The following is a 23723-nucleotide window of genomic DNA, read 5'->3' on the forward strand; positions in this document are numbered from 1 at the left end:
AAAAATAAAAGGAAAAGCTTGTGGGTTTCTAAGTCCAAAACACAGCACGTACCAGCTACCAGGAGGAAATTTAACGCTATCCTAGCTGAAACCAGGACACTTAGGTTTTGAAAGGCTCTGAAAGCAAATCCTATAAGTTACTGAATTAATGATTTAGTAATGATTTACTAAGATACATAGCTTGTGAACCCCTTTAATGTCTAACTTGAGCCACAGATGTCTCCAAACTGACAGGTGTATCTGATTATCTGTTCAGTTTCCCTCTACCTAGCTTCTTAGAGGTCTTAAGTGGGAGTTCATTACTTTTCACCTGCTAAGCACAAAAGCAGTGGCTACCAGTTAGACATGAGAATATGGAATGCTCTACCCCAGCTATAATAGTACTGAAAACCTCTGATGTGATACAGATGTTGCTGCACCATTCTTATGTTGCTTCTGAATTTAAATAGGAAAAATCTTATCATTGCTCTTCATTAAACTGCATAAACAATCCGGATACTGCAGTGAGGACCTCATCGGACAATATCTGGTTCCACAGATGGCCCTCGGAGGGATCTTGTATTTATAATGGACTAGGTAATGCACTAACAGAAATGAGGTTAGAAGATACAGTCTTTGTAACAGGCAATGTAATACCTCAGTGATAAATTTATTTTTAAATGCATCAGATCAAGTTATGCTTTTGGTTATGTGGGTCTAAAGATGCTTGCCTGTGCCAGGGATTTTCATGCATTTAAGGAAGCTCAGAATCTGGCTTCAGGTACGTATATACTTATTCAGTAAAAATGCATTATTATTATTTGTTTATTTTTGCTTTGAATTTGCAAACTGTAATAGGTAAAGTTCTAATATATCATTGTTATTCCTTTAGACAACAGCAAATCCCAATGATTAGAAGATTCCAAATACTTTAAAGGATGTTTTATGTTCATTTATTTTTAGCTTTTATTTTTGGATTGTAATGGAGTCAACAATAAATCTCTGATAACACGAGTGAAAATGTCATAGTCTTTCACACCCATACTGCTTCAGCAAAAGCCTTATCTATAACTACTTTCAGACTTTGCTACACTCCTTTGTATGACAGATTTATCCATGTTAGCTGATTTCCTGCCAACTGGCTGCACCTGGCTCACTCTAAATTAGTTACAGCTAATTGTCAACAAATGGCAAGAAGGTACTTTTGCCATTTTCTCTTGGCTGTTTATCTGGCAAATGTAGTTGTATTTTTTTAATTATTTTTTTCCTGTATGTGCACAGCTGCAATAAGTTGTGTTGAATTGCTCATTAATTCAGCATATATTTGACCTTTTTTATTGTTGCGTGTTTTTTTTTTTAAGTGTAATTTATTTTTTATCTCTTTCACAAGATAAGAAATAGAACAGTTGTCTTCCTCTATTCATTAGTTATGAATCTTGAAGTAAAAACTTCTCCTTAAACACTAGTGGTTCTCTGAGGGGTTCATATGTACTATCTTAATGCTTTCTTAGTTGTGATATTTATGTTGCAGTTAACAGGGCTGTAGATACAAATGTCAATTTTCTGTCAAACTCCAGCTTTCTGTAGTCAGTGAAATTAAAAATTATCTTACAGATTTTAATTAATAGTAGTAAAGTAGGTAAATAACTAATCGAATACCATCTGTTTGCTTACACTGAGAATTACAAATGTATCTGTTATTCTATTTCATGAATTTTCTTTCCTTTAACTATTTTCTAAGATGCTACTTCTACAAATCTGCTTTTTTGAACTCGCAGGGGCTTAAAAAATAAAACAAGATAATAAAACAAACAACCCCCCCAACTTTCTAGGGAAATTATTCATACTAATTGTTCTAGATATTTTCTTTGGGACTACAATTTTTAGTTTATTTACCCCTCCTTTCCTCTGAGTTAAAAAGGCGATGTCAAACAAACAATGTTTTGTAGCATTCCTGCCCCTTTTCTGTCCATATGCCTTAATTAGAAGGGAAGCAGAGAATCTATCAAGCATGAGGGAGGGCAATGTTTTGCTGAAATAGCAGCTGTTCTAGTAGAGTTCAAAACAAACTCATAGTGAAAAAATCAAGGTGTTTGCAACATGGAGTATTTTTTCTTCTCTGCAAAAGAGCTGGTTTCACTAGCCAGTTCTGAGGTTAAAAAAAATAAATGTAATTTATAAACAGCTTGCTGAACTACATGAGAAAACAGAGTGACCTAGGCTAGTAACTGGATAACTGACTAAATGAAAAAGTGGAGGTTTGTGTCACAATAAATGGGGGGGATAGGGGAGGGAGAGCAAACATGAAAAGTCTTGTAGTTTCTATTGCCTTCCTTTCCTCCATATGAGAGGGTAAGTAGGAAGGGAAGAATCTCTAATGTTGTTCTACGTTGCAGCCTTGTTTTGGAACAATGCTGTACTACACAGAAAAACTTTTAGGTGTGACTCAGTGAAGCTCTTGTTGTTCAGGACTCCTAAACTGGGCAAGATTGGAACCTGTTGTTTGATTTATATTGTTGGTGTTTGTTGTTGTTTTTGCTAAACTTAAGACCTCTGTATTAAAGGTAGATGCAAGCATTTTCAAAGCAATTTACTTCCATTTTGTAATGGCATATGAGATGAGTCTTGAACAAACAGAGTAAGGGAGGTTCTGAATTAAAAAGCATTTTTACAGAGGGGTATTTATTAATGTAATGAGGGATGCATACTGAGGAAATTCGTGGTGTTTTGTCTGTGTTACATCCCCTACTCTTCTCCCACCCTGAGGTATATCTCCTGTTATAACTAAACATCCAATATTTTTTCTTTATATAGCATCCAATAATGCAATGGCTGGAAGACCACAATGTGTCAGATTAACTGGGTGGACACATTGGATATTAGCAACAATTCTGCTGCTGTGGAGTTACCAGATCAGTGGACAAGGTAAGTGAAAATCTTTTAATATTCAGCTGTTTGTTCAAAAGATTCACTTTTTTTTTTTTTTTTTCTTTTTTGGTCAGCAATTTTGTTATTTGCTTAATATTGTATAGGATTTGTTGGAGAAACAAGGGTTTATGTTGAAGTTCTGAACTTGTGTGATATGTTTGACAAGGAATAATAATGTCAATCTGAAATATTTCAGTTGAAAAGTCAAGTGATGTTTGGAAAATGTTGTCTCAGTGCCTTATGAGATTATCTAGATGCTTGGATCTGTTTTCTTGTGCTCTGTGACTGGAGTGTGTCTCTAATTGTTTAGGTCTGGAGAAATTGTTGGAAATTGTTGCTGAAGAGATTATAGGGACACTTTGTGTTACTTAGCTGTGATATCTGCAGTAAGCATGTAATATTCAAAATATTTGTTGCATGCCATAAATATTTTCCATGTTGTGTTTCCATCTCACTGATGGTAATGCATAATAACAGCTGCAAAAATGCAGAGAGGCAAAAATGTCTAGGTTAGTGTTTTTGTTTGCATAATGAAGCATTATTGTATGTTTCTGATCTAAAGACTGTATCTAAGGTCTGGTACTGAGAGAGGTAATGGGAGACATAATATGCAAGCATTTTCTGGTGTGTGTTTTTTTTTGTCATTTATTTGTTTTGTGTTGAACAGGGTGGGAAGGAAACTAAGTGACAATTCAAAGGCACTGAAATTAAAGGGAAGTAGATAGCTGTTTCCTGTTGATATATGTCAGGTCAACTTCAGCAAATGTTACAGGTGAGCTGAGATAGTCGTGCATTTAATTCACTCTCCCAAGTGGGGAAAAATGCTGTGCTTTTTCCAGCTACAGGTTATCTTATTTTAGTACAAGAAGGATGCCAGGGAGTGCATATGACCAATGGTGGAACCTTTCCACTGTGCAGTTTGGACAGAAGTGGTAGTTCTTAACTGCTGGAATGATAATGGTGTTTAGATTTGTTGCAGTTCTAGGCTTAGAAATTGTCTGTAAACAATGTGTTGCAGTTCTGTAGGAAACTTCTACTGAGACTAAAATGCATAGAAATTGATGTTATCTCTGCAGATATTAAAAGCTGACCAAAGAACCTGGATAACTTATGAACGTTTTGCAGCTAACCACCAGATATGCAACAAGGTTTTCTGTGATATAAATTGTGTTTTTTTTTTTTTTTTTTTTTTTTTTTTTTTTTTTTTTAAAAAAAAAAAAGTGAGTTGTTGTTTTAAAAAAGCTTCCATTTTGATATTGTAGTCACTGACTTGAAAAACATTTCCTTGAAGAATTCTTGTGGTATTGTATTAAAATGCAACAAGTATGGTATGAAATACTGGTGAATGGTGAAGCTATTTCTGCTGTGCATATTGGAAAGAAACACTGAAACAGTAACTGGAAAGAATTTGTTTCGTGTTCACTTGTACTGTGAAAGGTGCCTTCCAGGGTTCTGAGTGTATTTAGAATTTCTGGACGATGAGAGGCATTGAGTATTGCACTGTTTTAAATCTGAGATGATCTTATGTATTGGTATGAGTAGATGCTTAAGCACATGCTTAGTCTTAGTCATATGAGCATTGACATAATTTCCAAGCTGACAAGTGTTGCCTTGAAACAAAGCAATGGATTAGAAAATGCTAGGTTAGTACTACTACACTTCTCACGGAGGGAGAAGTCTGGTCATGTCTTATGTGTGTTTTCTATAATTAACAAAACACAGCTTTGTTGCATTTAAGGTTTAAATTATCCAAAATGTTATCTCCTCTGTTAATGTAAAAGAGTGGCAATAACTTCTTGATGGGGACAAAAGATGTGAAACGTGAGCAATGCTGTTTTGTTTTAATTTGAAATCATATGGTTGTGGTGTGTGTATGTTAAGAAATTAATTTAATTAGGCCCAATGTTACAAAGCTGGCTATATTTCAGTGTTGGTAGACTTATACTGTGCTAGAAGTGTATTCTATGTCCTTTTGAGAATGCATACTGCAACTGCTGATGAATACTTAAACCTTCAAGTGAAATGTGAATTTTTAATCCTCTAGCAATCAAGTAGTAAATTAAAAGCAGGTAACATACTTTCTCAGTATAATAACATGTACAGGGTGTTTAGAAGATATGAAATTTCTTTAAGTTACCAGACATATCTTTTAATTTTGCTGTGGATTTCAATTAACATTTTTGTTTGAAGAAAAAAAAAAAAAAGTAAAGCCTTACAGGAAACTGAAAAGTGAAGGAGAACTCAAGTAATTTGAGTAAAATTGTGATGTGTGAATATTCAGAGTCTACCAGGACAATAAAATGAAGAAATAATTATCCTGTATCTGGGCATCAAATCAAAAAGGTTTTAAAGCCATATGTCTGCATTTAAAGAACTTAGCTTCTGAGTCACATAACTTCAGTGTGAATGGGTTGCCATGGAAGTTAGAGAGCTCCCAACACTTATTCTACTGCCATTTCCAATTGGAATAGTAAACTCAAATTAAAAACCCTTTGTTTTTCAACAGTTATTCCTGCCTCTTTCTACACGTTACCCAAGCTATTATGTTTCTTGAGGTCCAGGAAGCTGAAGAGAAATGCTCATATCTTGGTCTCTTTACACACCGCATACCATTAACTACTTCATTTTACCCAGTGTAAGTTTCAAATGCAGATTGAAGTATGAAAGACTCATTTTATTCTGAGCTCTCGCACATTAGTCAAATGTGTCACTTCCAGCATTTTACACCCATTCTACTTTTCTCCTTTACCTGAATATTACAGCTTCATTCTTCTGTCTCCAGAAGAACCCCAGCATATATTTTATACTCATAGGTAATTAAAAACCACTTTCTCTCTTTAACATTGAACCAAAAGAAACCTGAAGAATGTTTTGAAGCATCTAACCTTGTCTCTTTTCTTGGCAAACTTTGAGAATATCATACAACAGTAATTGCTCGACTGTTTGTTCAGGTAACCTAAAAGACTTCCAACTATATGATTTCTCTGGCAGTATTAATATTGATATGCTGTCTTAAGAGACAGAAGATGAATAATAAAATCTAATAAGTTTTAGATTTGCAAAAGAAGTGAATGTTTCATAATATGTGAAATTTCATGGTTGTGTAGAGTAGGTAGGTGCTGTCTTTGAAACTCTGGAGATGCTAAATGAAAAGGCATCTGTGCTCTCTGAAGAGTGCAGCAGTAATGCTGGTAATCTTGGGTGTATGCTTCTAAGCATCTTTTTCTGTATGCAGAAAAAATCCTTCTGAATCTATTTTCTCAGACTTGTCAGTGTAAAGCATTGACAGGTTGTTTTCTTCAATGATCAAGGATAAAGGCTGTGCAATATGCTAAAGCAGAGAGGCTTCAGAGCCCAGACTGCATGTGCTAGAAAATAATGGGTGTTGCTGGTGGGTTGATCTCTGGCCCCCAGACACTTCTTTCCCTCTCCCAGCACCGTTCTACTTGGAGAAAATTATCTTAACTTTTAAACTGAAACAATGTCTTGTGGGATGTTTTTGTTGTTCTTGTATGTGGTAACTATATCCAGTGACAAAGCAGGTTATGCTCAGTGTTGCATTTAACTTGAAATGTACAGGATACGTCAGTATACCCTCAGAAATAGTAAAAGAATGTCTTTGCTGGGCTTCAGAGTCACAAGGTTGATGTTTAAAGCTGAACATAAGTATTCAAATTATCTCCCTTCCATCTTTTTATCTGTGATACTGAGAAAAACCATGTGTGCTCCATATGTTTTTCCCCCCATATGCCCCAAACATACTCCAAAAACGATGAATAAAAATCTCACTTCTCAGTCTTGAGATTATTGTGGATTGTTTTTGGGAAGGAAGGCCTGGATAGATGATAGATGAACGAGACTTTTTCACAGATCTAGCTTTATTAACTAGTTTTGACTATGGATAGGATGCTGAAATACGGTAACAATTCTAACTACTTAGAAACTGAAAAACTAAGCTTTGGAATTACTGTTGAACTAATTCATATTGAACTGAACATCTGTCTGATGTATTGAAAAGAGCCACTAGAAACGGTGCCTCTTTCTAACCACTGCGTATCACTGGGCTAAAAAAATCTCTAAGTAACTTCCTCTCACCATCTTGTCTGACAAGTTAATAAAAGGAATCAATATTTTATATATATATATATGTGGTGTGTATGTACATATAACACTACATTTACACAGTGGCTAGTGGCTTTGGTTTTAAAGGAGAAAAAAAGTGAGTTAAGCTTTGATGTAGGAAGTAAGAGTCCCAACATTGGTTTCAATTTCACACTTCAGCTAATCCTGATGTCGCAAACTGACACCGCAGTGTCACAGCTTGCCTTTAGCATGGCCAAATCTGCCAAGTGTATGTGCGTAACCGAGCTCCTGTCTCCTGATGTGAAGATAGGCAGCTCCATGGTGACACTGAGTAGGACCCAGATGGCACTGCTGCCTGGACCTGCTTTGTGTGCAGGGAGCTTTGCTGGCCAACTGGTCACCCAGCCCCTCCAAAGCCTGTGGCATCACCTACTGGTGCATGAGATCTGTGCATGCACAGAGGAAGAAACGAGATCTGTTCTGGGTGCTGCATGTGAGATGGCTGGCAGGCTTTTGTTTTTGTGTTAATTTTCACTAAAAACCTGCTGTCTAAAGTCATCCTTTCTAACCAGCCTTTCAAAAACTACTATGTGCAAAGCCACAGGTGATCTGTAGGTACCTCTTACAGTGTGTAGTGTAGGTATAATGTAGCTCTCGGGGAAAGGTCGTGGATGCATTGGTGGGCAGTAACAAATATGAGTCAGCAGCATGCCCTGGAGGTAATGCAAATGAGCTACATCTGTGGCATTAACAAGAGCGTGGTAGATGGGCTGGTAGTAACAGTTCTGCTCCTGTAGCAAGCACTTATGGAGCTGTATCTGGGATACTGTATCAGGTTCTGGGCCCACTGAGATAAGATGGTAACAAAATTTGCAGTGGAGGGACACAGACCATTAAGGGGTCAGCAGACTGATGTAGAGGAAGGCACAGAGAGACTTTCCTCAAATATGCACAAAAGCAGCAGCCATGAGGTGCAGGAAGGAAACTCACAGTCAGAGACAAGGAGGAGAGTATTTACTGAGTGTATGGTCAAGGACTGACATGGGTTACCCAGAGAGGTCTGGGAACAACCATCCGTGGAGATACTCAGGCCTTGACAGTACAAGGCTCTAGGCAACCCGATCTAACAGTAAAGGTGGCCCTGTTTTGAGCAGGAGGCTTGATCCATATGACTTCAGAGGTCTGTTTCAACCTGGTCCTTTTCCATGATTGTGTGGAAATATATATCTACAAAATAATTTCTCTACTAAAAATAAGATAAACTAAATGCTTCCCAACAAGCCAGGAATATAATGCAACTCCCTGCAACTATAAAGTTACTGTTTTCAGCAAAATCTTAGCCCCATAATTGTCTGCAAGAAGTTACTGTTTGTACTTAAGCAATATGACTTCAGCAACATCTCACACAGATGTTTCTCCCAACTTATGGGAAGGTCATCAGATCAAGTCAATTAGAGAAAGCATCAGCTGCTGGGTAAGCTTCACTTAATATTGCTCACAGCATTCCCCTTGAAAGGATTCTCATACCTGGATTGTTTCCAGCAGACTTCTGATATTCAGCATGAGGGATTTCCTCAGACTATACCGGTGTTATCCTCTTCCCACCCCCCTGCCCCAGTGCCTGAAATCCCATCCAAAATTTTCTGAGATAAAAAGTGTGCAATTTCCACTATCAGCAGGGCCAGAGTAGCGGTAGATGGTGTATTACAGACACAGGAAGAGCAGCCACTGCTGGAGCTGATCTGCTGATCCTTCCCTGGGAGCACAGTGAGAAGGCAATGCCCTGCTGTGGTTGAGCAATGAGGGGGGGAGTTCTGCTGTAATTCATCTTGAATCACTAGATAACCTTCTTTCCTCTCATTAGAAGCAGTAAATACTACCTAAGCATCTTCATTTACTGGGAGGAAAAAAGTGTGTGGGAGAAAAGGACTATATAGGTTTGCAGAATTCCTGGATCAGGTTAAGTCAAATTGCTGTTCCTCATTTTTGAACCTTTCAATACACAGGCACTCTGAAATAGAAAATTTGCCCATTTGGCTGGCAGCATAAATGAGGGAAGTTGCAATCGTTTGTTTAAAAACTATATGTGTACTTACAGACAGATTAGAACATGTCTATATGTGTATATATGTGAATATATGCTATAAGTTTTAGGAATGTATTGTGGTTTGGAGAATGCATGTATGTTTTATCTAATTAATTTGGTATTAATGGCACTATCAGAAGGGAAAGTCTGTGGGGCAAAGTCAGTGCCTGCAAAAGCCACAACGAAGCATGAGTTCTAGTTCTGTATTCCATTACTTAGGCAGGAAACATTTTTCTGGAAAGCAAATAATTGGTATAGGAAGAACTGGGAGGAGAGATTACCTGGAGGAACTGCTATACTCATTTCTGAATCACTCTGTAGTCCTAGCTTAAACCCCAAACTCCACTTAAATATACTGTAAAACTTTCATTTAAATCAAATCACCAGCTACAATTCATATCCCATTTTACATAAGTAGGTGCTAATGAAAAATATATGTACTTTTAATGTCTCTCCAAAGATTATAAGAATGTATTGTAGAATACATTAAACTGTTTCAAGGTAATCACTTTATCTCCTTTAAATGAAACTGAAGCTCATTCCAGCAAAATAAAACTAATCCATACTGTTCTCCCATGAAGCATCCGATTACAGATAGCAGGAGAGCACTCACTTGGGATTCTGCACCTAGGCTGAGAGACTTGTGCTTTGATCCAAATTTAGATTTGGATGGCAGGCTTTCGCAACCTCTGCTTGTCCACTATGTCCAGGTGGTCTAGTAAGAATAATGGGAGATAGGACAACCAGAACTCTACATGCATCTTGTGTTGCAGTGCTGTTCCTCCTCTGTTCTTAGAGCTTCCTCACTGTGGAGCTCTAGTAGATGGTTGAATTTAGATGTGGTGGAGGAACTGAGCAATGACTGCTGGCCCTGTCTTCTGTCTCCTTGCTGTGGAAGTGTAAAGGCATTTAGAGATATTTGAGTGATTTCTATAGTAATTGAGATTATTTTATTTTAAATACATATTTTAATATATAAATCAAAAATAGTGTTATAGATATTTTAACAAAAATGTATAGTTCAAAAATACTCTTGGCAGTCGCTGTTGTAGTAAGCTTCATAAAAAATAATTAAAATTGGCAGTGAAGAGAATGATACAATGCATGTGGTATAAAACACTTTATCCTGGAACCTGTACAAGTACTAAGTGTCCTAATGTATATTTATTGAAATACAGCTCAGAGTTTTATTTATATTGGATTTTAAATTCAAGTATTTCAGGATTGATTTGTCTTTTTTTTTTTTCCTGCATGTAATTTATTTTAAAATGTTACCATACCCATAAACCATCAGGTCTTGGTAAGTTGAAGTGAATATCTAAAAGGATATTCTGTCATGAAGCTCCTAGTTCAAATAAGTTTGTTTAATATGTTGGATAACTGAAATAGATTTGTTTTTCAGGAAGGTTACTTTCAGTTTTCAGCTACTGTTTAAGTTTTACTTGCTAAATAAACACCTACCCCTGACAGTAAGGTCATTTTTAACCTTTTTAAAAACACAGCTCCCTGCAAACAAGTCCTGTGAAAGCTCTATTAAAGTAAAAATACCAGGACTGTAATGGGTTCTGACCCTAATAGCCACTTTGTTGTACGTTCAGAGTTTGCCCATCTCCACAGCATCAGCTCCTGTACTGACTGAGTGATGATGCTTGTGAAATGCATATCTATTTTTACGTTTTGCCACTTGTTCTGGTCTTAGAACCTCACTCCTGCAGGATGAATGCAGCCCCGCAAAGGTTTTGGAATGGCAAAGCTTGACTGAAATGGCCAAAGAGGTATCTCAAAAGCTGTGTTGCCTATTGGTAACTGGTATGACAAATCACAATTTCCCAAAGCAAAAACCTGAGGCAAACAGTCTGCCAAAGCATCTGAATAAAACATGCTCAGTAAGTAATGAATGGTGTGAAAATAAAGAAGGGATGAGGAGAGAGAGGCAGAGTAGACAAGTAGTATCATTGGGGTAGAGTAAAATGAGGTTAAAAGGCTATCAGTAGCCCTTCTAGATCCCTTTTGAATAAAAGTAGAAGAACTGGAAACTACTGAACTGCAGGCATGTAAAGGCAGGTTGTCCTATGCCATGTTTGCACCAACTCCCTCTTACGCCATGCCAGTGCTCTCTCTGGAGGTAAATTATTTCTTGAAGGTCGAGTCTTTATCTCATCATCAGTTATGGAATCCATCCAGTGATGGCCAACTAAGAAATATTAAAAAAATTATATATATATATATACATATGTATGTATATAGTAATACTTATTAGGTGACAGTTTATTAAAGGGAGGATCTTCTTGTTAGCACTCTATTCAGAGAAAGTGGTATTCAAAGAATTGTCTCGAATGTATCAGATGAAAGTATGCAATGACTTGCTATTTCAGTACAGCCTTTCATTCACAGTTCAAAAATTGCCAGTAAATGCACAATTAATTACATGACAATTTAACTTTGACAGCTCATTTCTGGATGAGATAAATATAAGTCACAGCTTTTCCATCTTGTTAAATGATGTTTCAGTGCTTCAGGAGTATGCTTCATAGTTGTAAGATCATTTCATTAAAAATACATGGATAAGGATGTTGCTTCCATTATCCTAATAAGTAGTAGAAAAGTTGATTATTTCTTGGCTGTTTAAATATTTTTGTGAAAGTGAAAATGTTTTCATTTCTCAAGCTGCATTTAATGTAGTGAGTAAATAACATCTACTAGATGTCTTTTTGCAAAGTTCATGCAAATAGCATTACACGTATGTTCTGAACTTCAAAAGTTAGAAAGAAAAAAGGTTTACTGAGAGGAACAGAAGTTTCATTTTGCTGAGAAATAGTTTAGTGTATAGTTCAAGTTTAAAGCAAGCCATTCTCTTTATATTCTGTCTGCAGTTTGTTTCAAAATGGCTGGCATAAATCATTACTGGTAATAAATCCTGTGCGTTTTCTTTATTGTAAAGTAGCTGCCAAAGGAAACTTTATTATGAAAACTGCAATACTACAGACACATATGTATATGCATGTGCCAAGCACTTGCCCGTTATTGCCTTCTGTTTTGATTTGCTGTGTTTTAGAGGTTATTTTGAAATTAAGGAATGACCTGTTTACACAAGATTTGTTTTTGAAGTGCACGTAGGAATTTGCCTTCAATGGTAAGGTCCGTTAATCTGGCAGAAAACTTCTAAAGTTTATTGCCCTAAAGTAGCATTATGTTCTCAGAGGAACTTTGTGAAATGTGTAAGGCTTCAAGTTTCATGGTATTGATATTTAGCACTGTCCAACTGAAATTAAAGGTTCAAGAGCATTGTGTGAAAGGCATGTCACTACTTTTCCTTGAACTATCACTTGATGCAGAAAAATATACAATGTTTTTAAGTTTTGTTGCACATAGAAATCGGTCAGATATTTTCAGTAGGCCGTGATTAGAAGAGACCTCTCAAGCTCTTCTGTCCCTACACGTCAGCTCAAAGGTGGGCTCAGCCAGGGCAGTGCATGGTCACCTTTGCTCTACAAAGGTGATTGAGATTTAGAAATATTGTTCTCTAGGTTATTGAAAAAAAAGATGAGGAGGTGGGCATTTGTGATTCTAGGTGCAATTCTACATATTAATTTATGAATGTATATGACAAGCAAAATCAGTCTGTGTTGGTTGTTTCACTAGGCTGTCCATCAGCTGGAGAATGATCTTCAGTGCTATAGCATGTACAAATCAGAAAGCACATGCTGTACTTCAAGTACACTGCACTTGGCACGGGCTTAAAATAATACGCGTCTTAAAATAAGCGTACGTATGAAAGGTTTTCATGTGAAACTGCAAACTTCATCTCACAGGTCTTAGTGTCATTATCTCCAACTTGAAACTTCAATGGCTGCACCGTTTACACTTCCTCCTCCCCCCTTCCATCCCTCCCCAGAAATGTAATCAAACATACAAGGTCCATAAAAGAGTAAGATGCCTCTTATGAGGAATTAATTTATTTTGGCTTCCCATGTAATTAAACATGCTGCTCTTGGAGATCATTGAGCCTGCTACTCTTCAGCAAAACAGGGGAGTGAGATGCTCTATTCAAATTTATGAAATAAAACTCTGTTTTGCTGAATAGGCACCTTATCTGATGGAGGTTTTGTTGTTTTTGACAGAAGTTTTGCAGACACAGGACAAAAAGTTTAATCTGTACTCAAAAGGTCTCTTATTTACCGTATCCACATTTGTTTTTGTGTTAAGGGTTGGTATTTTTCATGGCCTGTTAAATCCAATTTTAATAGTCATTAACATTTTTGTACCGTTGATGTATTTGTTTCTTCTATGTAATTTGGTTGCTTCGGCTACTTGATTTATCTTTTTATCTTTTTATATGAGACATTTTGTTTTCCTTCATCCAGACCCTTTTAAAGAGTTAATTTCATGATTCTGTACTCTCAAGCTGAATAACCTTCGGAGTAGACGTGTGATGAGGGGCATCGTGTACACAGGGCCAACATAACCAAACTATGATGAGCTTTAGCTTTTTGTGAGCTCTCAAGACAGCTATACTTTTTTTTTTTTTTTTTTCTTCTGGGTTTACTGTAATTAAGAAAGCAAGCAAATAATTTAGATTAATTCTGTTTAAATTTGACTACAGGTCTAATAGGAATATAATCTAATGGAGAAACTTTTAACCACTTCTGTCCCATCCATGTTGTGTGCAGTCTTTCTTCATATCAACTGAGTGAAAGTAATGTTGTGATTTATGCTTATGTGATTTATACTGCAGTCAGCTCGTAAATCTTACCAATCCTGGTAGATTCTTTGCTTCTCTACAAGGTCATTCACTGCGAAGGCCTGGGACTTTCTGATGACAGATTACATAAATTTGAAATACTCTTTTCTCTCAGTAAAAGGATAAAAAAAGAACAGGCACTCTGTGTTCCTCAGCATTTTCTAGATTTGATAAGAACCCTGTATTAATTCTCAGACTTCCCAAATAAACAAAACAATAGCATTTAAAATGTTTCTTTCCATTTGTTTGTATTTAAATATTTATTTACCGTGAGGTGTGTGATATGTTTTTCTCCAGTAAAACTGGAGAAAAGTAATACATTTATTGTGAAAATATTGCAATTAGTTGTTTAGAAGAGGTGATTCTTGGAAAGGTGATTGTGGCAAATGGTATACTGGGAAATGAAGCATTCTAATTAAATTATACAGAAAAGTCCAGAAAGCATTTCTGTGAGAAAGCTTTACAAGCTCTCCGAAGGCAGCAGTCTCCTCACATCATAAAAGCCTGAGAACAAATGGTTCTAATTCTTCTTGCTGCTTGTTTTTGTAGTAATAACTGTCATAGGTTAAAATAGATATTTCCATTAGAGCACTTGTATTAGGCTAGCCTAGTGTATTGAGAGGTAATAATCACTTTGATCCAAGAGTAAGGCTGGGGAAAAAAAATCAAATTAATACAAAAGGAAGTTGCAAGTACCATGTAAGCAAATGAAGACAGGAGTTAGTCAGGTTTGTAGCAGGGAATATGTATGTTAAGGATGGTGATTTAAAAAAAAAAAAAAAAAAAAAAAAAACTTGTTCAGCTTAACACCTAAAACTTTCCTGTACAGTCTTCACATCCATAAATGCCTGTGTAGCTCAGGTTAATTTGTATTTATGATCTATATAAATTAGATAAAGTTTAAACACTTTTCACTAATCCCTTGCAAGTGATCTACTTTTCTGCTAATCTCTAGTGGGTACTCATATTTGGAGTGTAAAACACTAGATTGTATGACAGCACCTTTGATTTCCAGAGCTGATGACACTTTAATGTCTAGTATTTTCCTCTTTCAAGGCAGTAGTAAGAAGGCCTTGAAGATGCCTTCAGGGAGAAGGGGATGCAGCATGGATTTATAACTCTTCTGTCAATAAGATGCAACTTCAGCCTTCCTTGCTGGCTTAGAGCCAACATACCATAAGTGTTTTTCATACCATAAGTGTTTTTCTCTACCGTTCCCCCCCCTGCCCCAGACTCCTATATTGACTTTTTGTTACATCTAATGTGATACCTATTAATCTATTTGTTTGTGGATGTGAGCAGGTGGATACAACCAGTGAATTGTGCAAACAGCTTTCATCTTTCCTACACGTATAAAGAACTATTTGACCACCACTCACTCTCCCCTTTTACAGGGCAAAAGGAGTTCTGTAACTATGATAATATACTGTTTAATGCTAATTTTTGCCTTGGTAGTAATATTTTTGGATATAAACTGAAATAAGTCATTGCATGTGCTGTTTGGAGGCTGGCTGCAGGGCCTATCTTTACAGAAGCTTTTCTTGGTATCATGCTAATAAATCTTACATATAATACTATTCTTACTGTTTTGCATGCGTGCTGTAAATGGTATTGGTAGCTCCAAGTAACAGGAAGAATTTCATTTCTTTAAATAATCTTTATGAAAATTCTTAGTTTGCGTACCTATATTACTAAGTAAATAAGTGATGTGTAGGAATACAGTGTGGAGAACTTACTAACCTTTCTACAGAAGGTAATATGCAAGTACCTGTTACATCTACTCTGTAAGTCATTGTAATAAGAGAGTTCTAGTAAGTGTCTTGTTCACAGTTCTGGGAAGGTATTAGATGCTGTGCCCTGCCTTCCAAATGCATGATGTTAATAGGGGACAGAGGAAATACCGCTGCTTTAAGTGTCTGCAGTACCTATTACAGCCACTTGCCCATGATGTGTATAAGGCACAGTATTTTTGTCCCACAGGCTTTCAAACCAACTGTGTCTGAGAGGAGTGGCTCCTGGCCTTGGGTGGTAGGGCTGTCTCCTTATGCAGAAGCATCTTGCTTATTGTATTGTGGTACCCAAGACTGGGATATTGCCATCACTCCATGCAGCCAACATCTCCAGCAATTACATGTGGCTGTACGGACTTGATGCTGTTTCATTTTGGGGGATTAAAGAGATGAAGACACTGGAAAAAATAGGTCTACAGCAGCATCTGACTGGCACCAGTCCAGCACTGTTCCTCTTCGAGGAGACCGAAAGCATGTGGCAGTGCCTCAACTCTTGCTACAGCCCTGCAGCGATATCCCGTGGGGGGGAGGGGAGGGTTTCCCTGGAGTATCACAGGCTGTTGGCACGGCCGGGTCAACGTGATGCTGTGCATCCAGTGCCCCCATGGAGCTGCTCTCCTGACTACCTTCTTTCTCACTCACGTAGATGTTTCTTGAAAATGTCTTAATGTTTAATTCATAACATGGAGTTTGTGATTAGGGGAAAGTAGTTGCCTCAGATTAGGAGCTGGAGGATCTGCTATATCAATTTATACACTTAAGTGAGGCAGGGACTCAGCATCAAGCATTTTGGCAGGGGACCAGCCAAGCATTACTGTCGCATTTGATTCTTTATTAGGCACCGTAAATGGATATTGGAGTTCTTAGAAAATAAGATCTAGCATAAATACTGGCTTAATTTGTGTATGTTGAATGGGTTTACACCAAGGTTTGGCTTGTTTACTTCCAATTAGATACAGTATGGGAAAAGATTTATGTGATAATCCATAGCAAAGGGCCAGTTACTAATGAAGACAATGGTATTTCTAAGAGTAATTAAATTTCATCTGAGCTAATTACTGAGGTATTTTAACTTAGAAGTCTTTTGCTGCAAATATTGAAAATCCATTTATTTAACTCAGCTTTTACTTAGTTTCTTGCACTAGTTGATAATAAACATGTGACTCTAAAGCCTTTCCCTCATGTGCTCTTTTCTCCATTCTCTCCTGCTGTGGGTGCCCAGAGGTACTTCCTTTGAAGTACCCTCCTTTGCTTGAAATACAGTAGAAAATAGTCTTCTACACATCTAAGTCCACAATAAAGCAAGACAGAATTCAGAGGGTATTTTATATTTGACTAAGACAAAACTGTTCATGAGGAGAATGGAATCCATATATCTTAAATCCTGTATTCTTTCTCCAGTCATTCTTGCTATGCTTATCTCCTGATATGTCATGATATATAAATCTTATTTTAGTAGCTATAACTTGGTCTTATGTAATGATGGCTGATAGCCGTATGTCATGGGAAAGTAAACTGAAATTGTATATAATCAGTTCAATATTGTGTGTGGGGCAACTTAATGAAAAATCATAAGGATCTGATTGTACTTGCATCTTGCATTTGAGCAAGGCTCAGATTTTACTTTATTTTCTAATGACTTAATGATCTTTTTCTCCATATTTTTGCAAAGTAAGGCTTTACATACTCAAAGGCAAAACAGAACAGCTTGTGTGCTTTCATTCCCACATAGACTCACCCCAAATTCTGTAAATTCTTGATAAAGTGTTTTATTTACATTTCAGTACCTGCAACTTTTTCCCCAATCACCATTAGAATAGTGAGTAAACTATTCAAGCATTATTATGAATGCTTGATCTAAAACTGTTTGCTATGTGCTCTACAGACTGCAGTATTTTCTTCCCTGCAGTCATTTCTTCATGAGTATCACTAGTATGTTGTGGAGAAGCTAGCTGTTTCCAGCTAATAATTAAAAATAACTTTCACTGGTGTTGCCATATGGTAGTGTATCGCCAGATACAATATTTAAAAATAGCATTTCTTCTTAAACCTGGGAAGTGTTTTTTTTTTTTTTTTTTTTTTTTTTTTTCAGTAGAATGTCTAATAATTTCCGTGTTGTTATTCTATTGACTACTCCAGAAGCTGTTTCTGACCAAATCTTTCCTTGGAAATCTATGATCTTGACAGACACAGAAGGGATTTAATCAATTTGCAAATTACTACTGACTCAAGAACATCCTCTTAACCATGTTCTCCCTTCTTCAGTTTGTGGCAATATATCTACTTTACCTATTTTTGTCTCACTAATATTTTGTGTTCTCTCACCAGTGCAGTGTTTATATACTGTACTGTATGTATCATCAGCATCTATTCTATTACACTTTTGTCATCCTCATAGCATTTTGCTGTCTGCAACAGTGTTTCAGGTTTCACTGTTGTTACCAAAATATTTAATAAATAAATAAATAATCAACGAATGTTACTTCTGATAGATCAGGATTTATCTCCTATTTAATATAGGTGCTTTAATTTTTTTTTTTTTGCTATAACCAGACTATTGTTTTACTCAATTTAGAATGTTTCCTATTGTTTTGTCTATTCTTTATTGTCCTTTCCCATTCAATGGGGGAAATTCTATAGATCGAGTTCCAAAGGAGCTTGAAATCATTAGCATTCCTGACTCATAATTTCAGTAAGCCATACTGAAGCCCTGAAAATTCCACTAAGAGCTACTACACCTGGTATAACACTCCAAGGATCTCTGGGCAATTATTTTCCTGAGAGTCCCAAGGACTGGGACTCCACTCCAGTGGCAGTCCAGAGAAACACTGGTCATAATATGGGGACCTCTGTCCCTGTTGAGTTCTATCCAACTGTAACGAATAGGGGGAAAAAAAAAAAAAGAATGTTTTGTGGTGTTAAATATTATATTTTTGTCTGGCATTAGAGCTGTGGAAAATGTGAGAAGTTTCTTTGATGGAAAGGTAGGCTTGAAACCTGTATTGTGAAAATTGCTGGCAACGGTAATTTCACAAGTTAATAAGAAATGCTATTCAATGTGTTTACTACGTTGCTTTTCATAAATAATTCAGAAATGGAAATTTCAGTTTTCAGACTTCTCTGTAACACTTAGCCATTTATTCACCTTTCATCCCCTTTAGAAATCCAATCAGGTTAAGAGCATTTTAATGCACTCCTAATATGAGCATTACCTGGAATTTTAGATTAAAGTAGAAAAGAGGTCCTTGTGACCATTATAAGTGATCTTCAAGGGTTACTCTAAGAGTGATAAAATTGGTTTCATCTAGCACGTGTTTTGATTGAAATACTTTCCGATGTCAAAACACATCCTCCAAAGATCACCTTCAATGCTAAAAAGGCTATATATACTGTACTGTTTGACCTGCTTTGGAGACAGTTCAGTCAAACCAAATCATTTTAGCACTAGTAATCATGAAGACTGCAGCTCAGTATCTCTGAACAGAAATGTGGTTCCTAATAGTTGTGCAGTGAATACAGCAGTATGATCCCTGCAGTTCTCAGTTGCTGGTTTACATGCCGCAGGTGCTCAAATGCAGAATTGATGGGCGGCCATTTACAACCTTTAAGAGAAGTAGATACATAAATCCAGCTGTGCAGACTAATCCATTGTGAAATGGCTCCTACTGCTTCAAATTGGTACTCTGTCTTTAAGCAAATACTTCTTTCCTACAGACAATTAGAAACAGAGATGAAAACTAAAATGATCTATAGCAGATAAGTGCTTAAAGTTACAATGCACAGGTTGTTCCTAAAGTTGAGTGCAGATGGAGTTCCTTGCTTCCTTCGCAGAAAGAGGGAAAGTGAAAAAGGCCTTAAATAGAGATCAGTGTGGAATGGCAACTGGTGGTCCAAATAATTTGTAAAGTGAAGTGATTGAGAAATGGTGATATGTTATTTGACATATTTGGATATTGAGTTAGTTATAAGCTTTAAGCAGTAAGTGAAAGTAGACCTGTAATTGGGAGACAAAATCTGTTGGCAGGCAAGTTGTGTGCAATAATGTGGAATACTAGTTAAATGTACTTTAAGTTAGGTCTTCTCTCCATGTATTCTGTAATGGTAGCTGGAAAATGTAACACCAGAGCACATGGTTTTTCTCTCTTTTTTTTTTTTTTTTTTTTTTTTTTTTTTTTTTTTTGTCATAAGAATTGTATCAATGCATTGCTTGGAAAGCACAAAAGTGTTATGAAACTGTTTTATAACTATATACAAAGAAAGTGGAGGTAAACAGAAAATGTGCTAAAATACACATTAGTGGTCTTTTAAAAAATTTGTAACTTGTTAAGTCTTACTCAGATTTATGATTACTTGTAATCATAAAACTAAAAATGGCTAATCAGGTCATTTTAAGGACCTATTTTGCTAAAGCAAAAATAAGAGGGAACACCTTTAATGGTGGGATCTTAAAGACTGTATATCAGAAATGGAAAAAGAAAAAGTTGATTAAATTAAGCAGTCGATTAAATTAAGGGGTGTCTGTAATTGACTTCACTGGGACCTTCTCAGTTAATATTAACATAAACTTACTTTAAAGCTGTTAGACTGAAAAATAAAAATTAGGTTAACAATGTGGCTTTGGCTTGAAAGGCTTTTGATAGATTGTCACAGTGCTTTCCCTTGTATTCATTGTATGTGATTGAAGACATTAAGATGTAAAATTTATTAGTATAGGGTAAATTTAAGTCAGTCTTACCTTTCTGATCATCCCAAGGCAGTGCTGCTAAATCCCATGCCCAGTGATAGCGTCAGTATTCCATAGGCATTGTATCCTATTAACAGAGAAATTATTTTGTGCTGTGGAATTCAAAAACACTGAATATATTTTTCGTGTGGGAAAGTATCGTTATGTGAAGTACGTGCATCTTACCTTTGTAATCTTACATCTAAGGCACTACTTCAATAATAGGCATATTTGTTACCGTATGCATACTTCATTTGAAGGGAGAAAGCAACCTGTCATTCGCTAGCTGTAGAGAAAATAGAATCTTCAGATTCTAACGTTCTCCTGTATGTTAATTTCTTTACAAAAGCTAGTGAATGGCATTCTTCTTCCCCCTACTGATGCAGAGCACTTCTGAAGAAATTTCAGCTGTTATTCAAGTATGCTATTTGCAGTTAGGCTAGATTGTGCCAGGGGAGGTTTAGGTTGGATATTAGGGAGAGAACTTCTTTACTGAAAGGGTTGTTAGGCATTGGAATAGGCTGCCCAGGAAAGTGGTTGAGTCAACCTCCCTGGAGTTCTTTAAAAGACGTTTAGATGTAGAGCTTAGTGATACAGTTTCATGGAGGACTTGTTAGTGTTAGGTCAGAGGTTGGACTTGGTGACCTTGGAGGTTTTTTCCAACCTAGAAGATTCTGTAATACAACTTTATAGCGTGTGTTTGCATTTAGGTAATTCCTTTGTTCTACTGGCTAAAAAGCGTGCTTTACATCATAGCCAGAGGGTGAGGGAAATTTTTTTTTTTCCATTAGTGAGTGACTTGTTTGACTACTCTCTGCTGGATGGGAAAGGATGACATTAATATGACGTCAGGACCCGGCAGCCCTCGCGAGGGAGGCGAATGAGGCGGGAACGAGGCGTAGCGGAGCCAGCAGCGTCCCCTCCCCGGCCGTCAAAAGATGCCCCTAGGGAGTGCGGCCACCAGGACGGGCACACAGCGCGTGGCGCCTCAGCAGGGAGAGGCGCGGCAGTTGGCGCGGGCAGGGCAGAGCGTTCCCCCCGCCCATACCAACACCTCCTCTAAGGGCGGCCTGCCGCTAGCTAGGCTGCAATGGTGTACACCAGGCACGGAGCCCTCTCCCAGAAGTCGGCACACACCCAGACCGACTACCCGTTAAAAAATGCCGCAGTTCACGTCACGGGATGCAAGGAGTGTCTGAGCCTGCTCCTGCCATCAGCGGGAGGCAGAGCAACTGTGTGCATGAGGTGCGAGCAGGTGGACGACCTGGTCCGCATGGTGGCGGAGCTCAAGGAGGAGGTGGAGAGGTTGAGGGCCATCAGGGAGTGTGAGCGCGAGATAGACTTGTGGAGCTACTCCCTGCAGGGCCTCAAGGGGAGGTATCGAGGTGAGACACCCCAAATGGGGGTGGACCCCCTGCCCTGTCGCCATTGGGCAGAGGGAGGGGATCTGGGAGTTGAGGAGGAATGGACACGGATCCCTGCTCGACATCGCAGGCGATGCCCTCCCCTTCCAGTCCCACCTTCCCAGGTGCCCTTACGCAACAGGTTTGAGGCCCTGGAGCTCGAGGGACCGGTGCGTGAGGAAGAGGTAGCAAGTGTTCCCGGGAGGATGCCTAGGGTGAGGAGGTCAACTCCACGCCTCAGGACTGCCTCCACCAAGAAAGACAGAAGGGTGATTGTTGTGGGAGACTCTCTTCTTAGGGGAACAGAGGGCCCTATTTGTCGGCCTGACCCTACCCATAGGGAAGTCTGCTGCCTCCCTGGGGCCGGGGTCAGGGACGTTGCCAGGAAGCTTCCCAACCCGGTACGCCTAGTCTGACTATTATCCGCTTTTGATAGTCCAGGCAGGTAGTGATGACACTGAAGAGAGAAGCCTGAAGGCTATCAAACGGGACTTTAGGGGGCTGGGACGGTTAGTGGATGGAGCAGGAGTGCAGGTGGTGTTTTCGTCCATCCCTACGGTGGCAGGGAGGGGTACAGAGAGGACACGGAAAGCCCACCTGTTAAACACATGGCTCAGGGGCTGGTGCCAACGCAGAAATCTTGGGTTTTTCGACCGTGGGGCACTTTACTCGGCAGCCGGCCTGATGGCCGCAGACGGGTCCCTATCTTTTAGGGGAAAAAGGATCCTGGGCCAGGAGCTGGCAGGGCTCGTTGACAGGGCTCTAAACTAGGTAAGAAGGGGGATGGGGCTGAAGCAAGGATTGTTGGAGCTGTGCCAGAGGGAACAATAGCAAGGCTGGGGGATAAGGCAATGGCCCAGCTGAAGTGCATCTGCACCAATGCACGCAGCGTGGGTAACAAACAGGAGGAGCTGGAAGCCATCGTGCGGCAGGCAGGCTACGACTTGGTTGCCATCATGGAGACGTGGGGGGACCGGTCTCATGACTGGAGTGCTGCAATGCCTGGCTGTAAGCTCTTCAGAAGGGACAGGCAGCACAGAAGGGGTGGTGGTGTGGCTCTCTATATTAGAGAGTCTTTTGATGTTGGAGAACTCGAGGCTGGGAATGACAAGGTCGAGTCCCTTTGGGTTAGGATCGGCAGGGACAACAAGGCTAGCGTCCTGGTCGGGGTCTGTTATAGACCGCCAAACCAGGATGAGGAGACGGATGAGGAGTTCTACAGGCAGCTGACAGAAGTTGCGACATCTTCAGCGCTTCTTCTCGTGGGGGACTTCAACTTCCCTGACATATCCTGGAAGCACAACACAGCCCAGAGAAGCAGTCTAGGAGGTTTCTGGAGAGCGTGGAAGATAGCTTCCTGACGCAGCTGGTTAGTGAACCTACCAGGGGTGGCGCCCTGCTAGACCTTCTCTTCACAAACAGAGAAGGACTGGTGGAGGATGTGATTGTCGGGAGCTGTCTTGGGCAGAGTGACCATGAAATGGTGGAGTTCTCTATTCTTGGCGAGGCCAGGGAGGGGACCGGTAAAACCGCTGTATTGGACTTCCGGAGGGCTGACTTTGTGCTGCCGAGGACACTGGTTGGTAGAGTCCCTTGGGAGGCGGTTCTGAAGGGCAGAGGAGTCCAGGAAGGCTGGGCGCTCTTCAAGAGGGAAATCTTAATGGCGCAGGAACGGTCTGTCCCCATGTGCCCAAAGATGAGCTGGCGGGGAAGAAGACAGTCCTGGCTGAACAGAGGAATGTGGCTTGAAGTTATCAGGAAAAAGAGAGTTTACAGTCTTTGGAAAAGAGGGTGGGCCACTCGGGAGGACTATAAGGATGTTGCGAGGCAGTGCAGGGACAAAATTAGAAAGGCCAAAGCTCATCTGGAGCTCAATCTGGCTACTGCCGTTAAAGATAACAAAAAATGTTTTTATAAATACATCAGCACAAAAAGGAGGACTAAGGAGAATCTCCATCCTTTACTGGATGCGGGGGGAAACCTAGTTACA

The 23723-nt window shown here is 38.8% G+C and overlaps 1 long non-coding RNA gene across 1 annotated transcript; it reads left to right on the forward strand.

The window, feature by feature from the left end:
* The first annotated feature begins 331 nt into the window (after window positions 1-331).
* On the forward strand, window positions 332-21590 carry LOC311446189. The gene is made up of 4 exons (XR_014698799.1): window positions 332-576; window positions 669-760; window positions 2794-2904; window positions 21122-21590. It is a non-coding gene; the product is annotated as an uncharacterized lncRNA (long non-coding RNA).
* Window positions 21591-23723: the final 2133 nt, after the last annotated feature.

The sequence above is a fragment of the Aythya ferina genome (genome assembly GCF_964211825.1).
Source record: "Aythya ferina genome assembly, chromosome: 1".
Classification (NCBI taxonomy): Eukaryota; Metazoa; Chordata; class Aves; order Anseriformes; family Anatidae; genus Aythya; species Aythya ferina.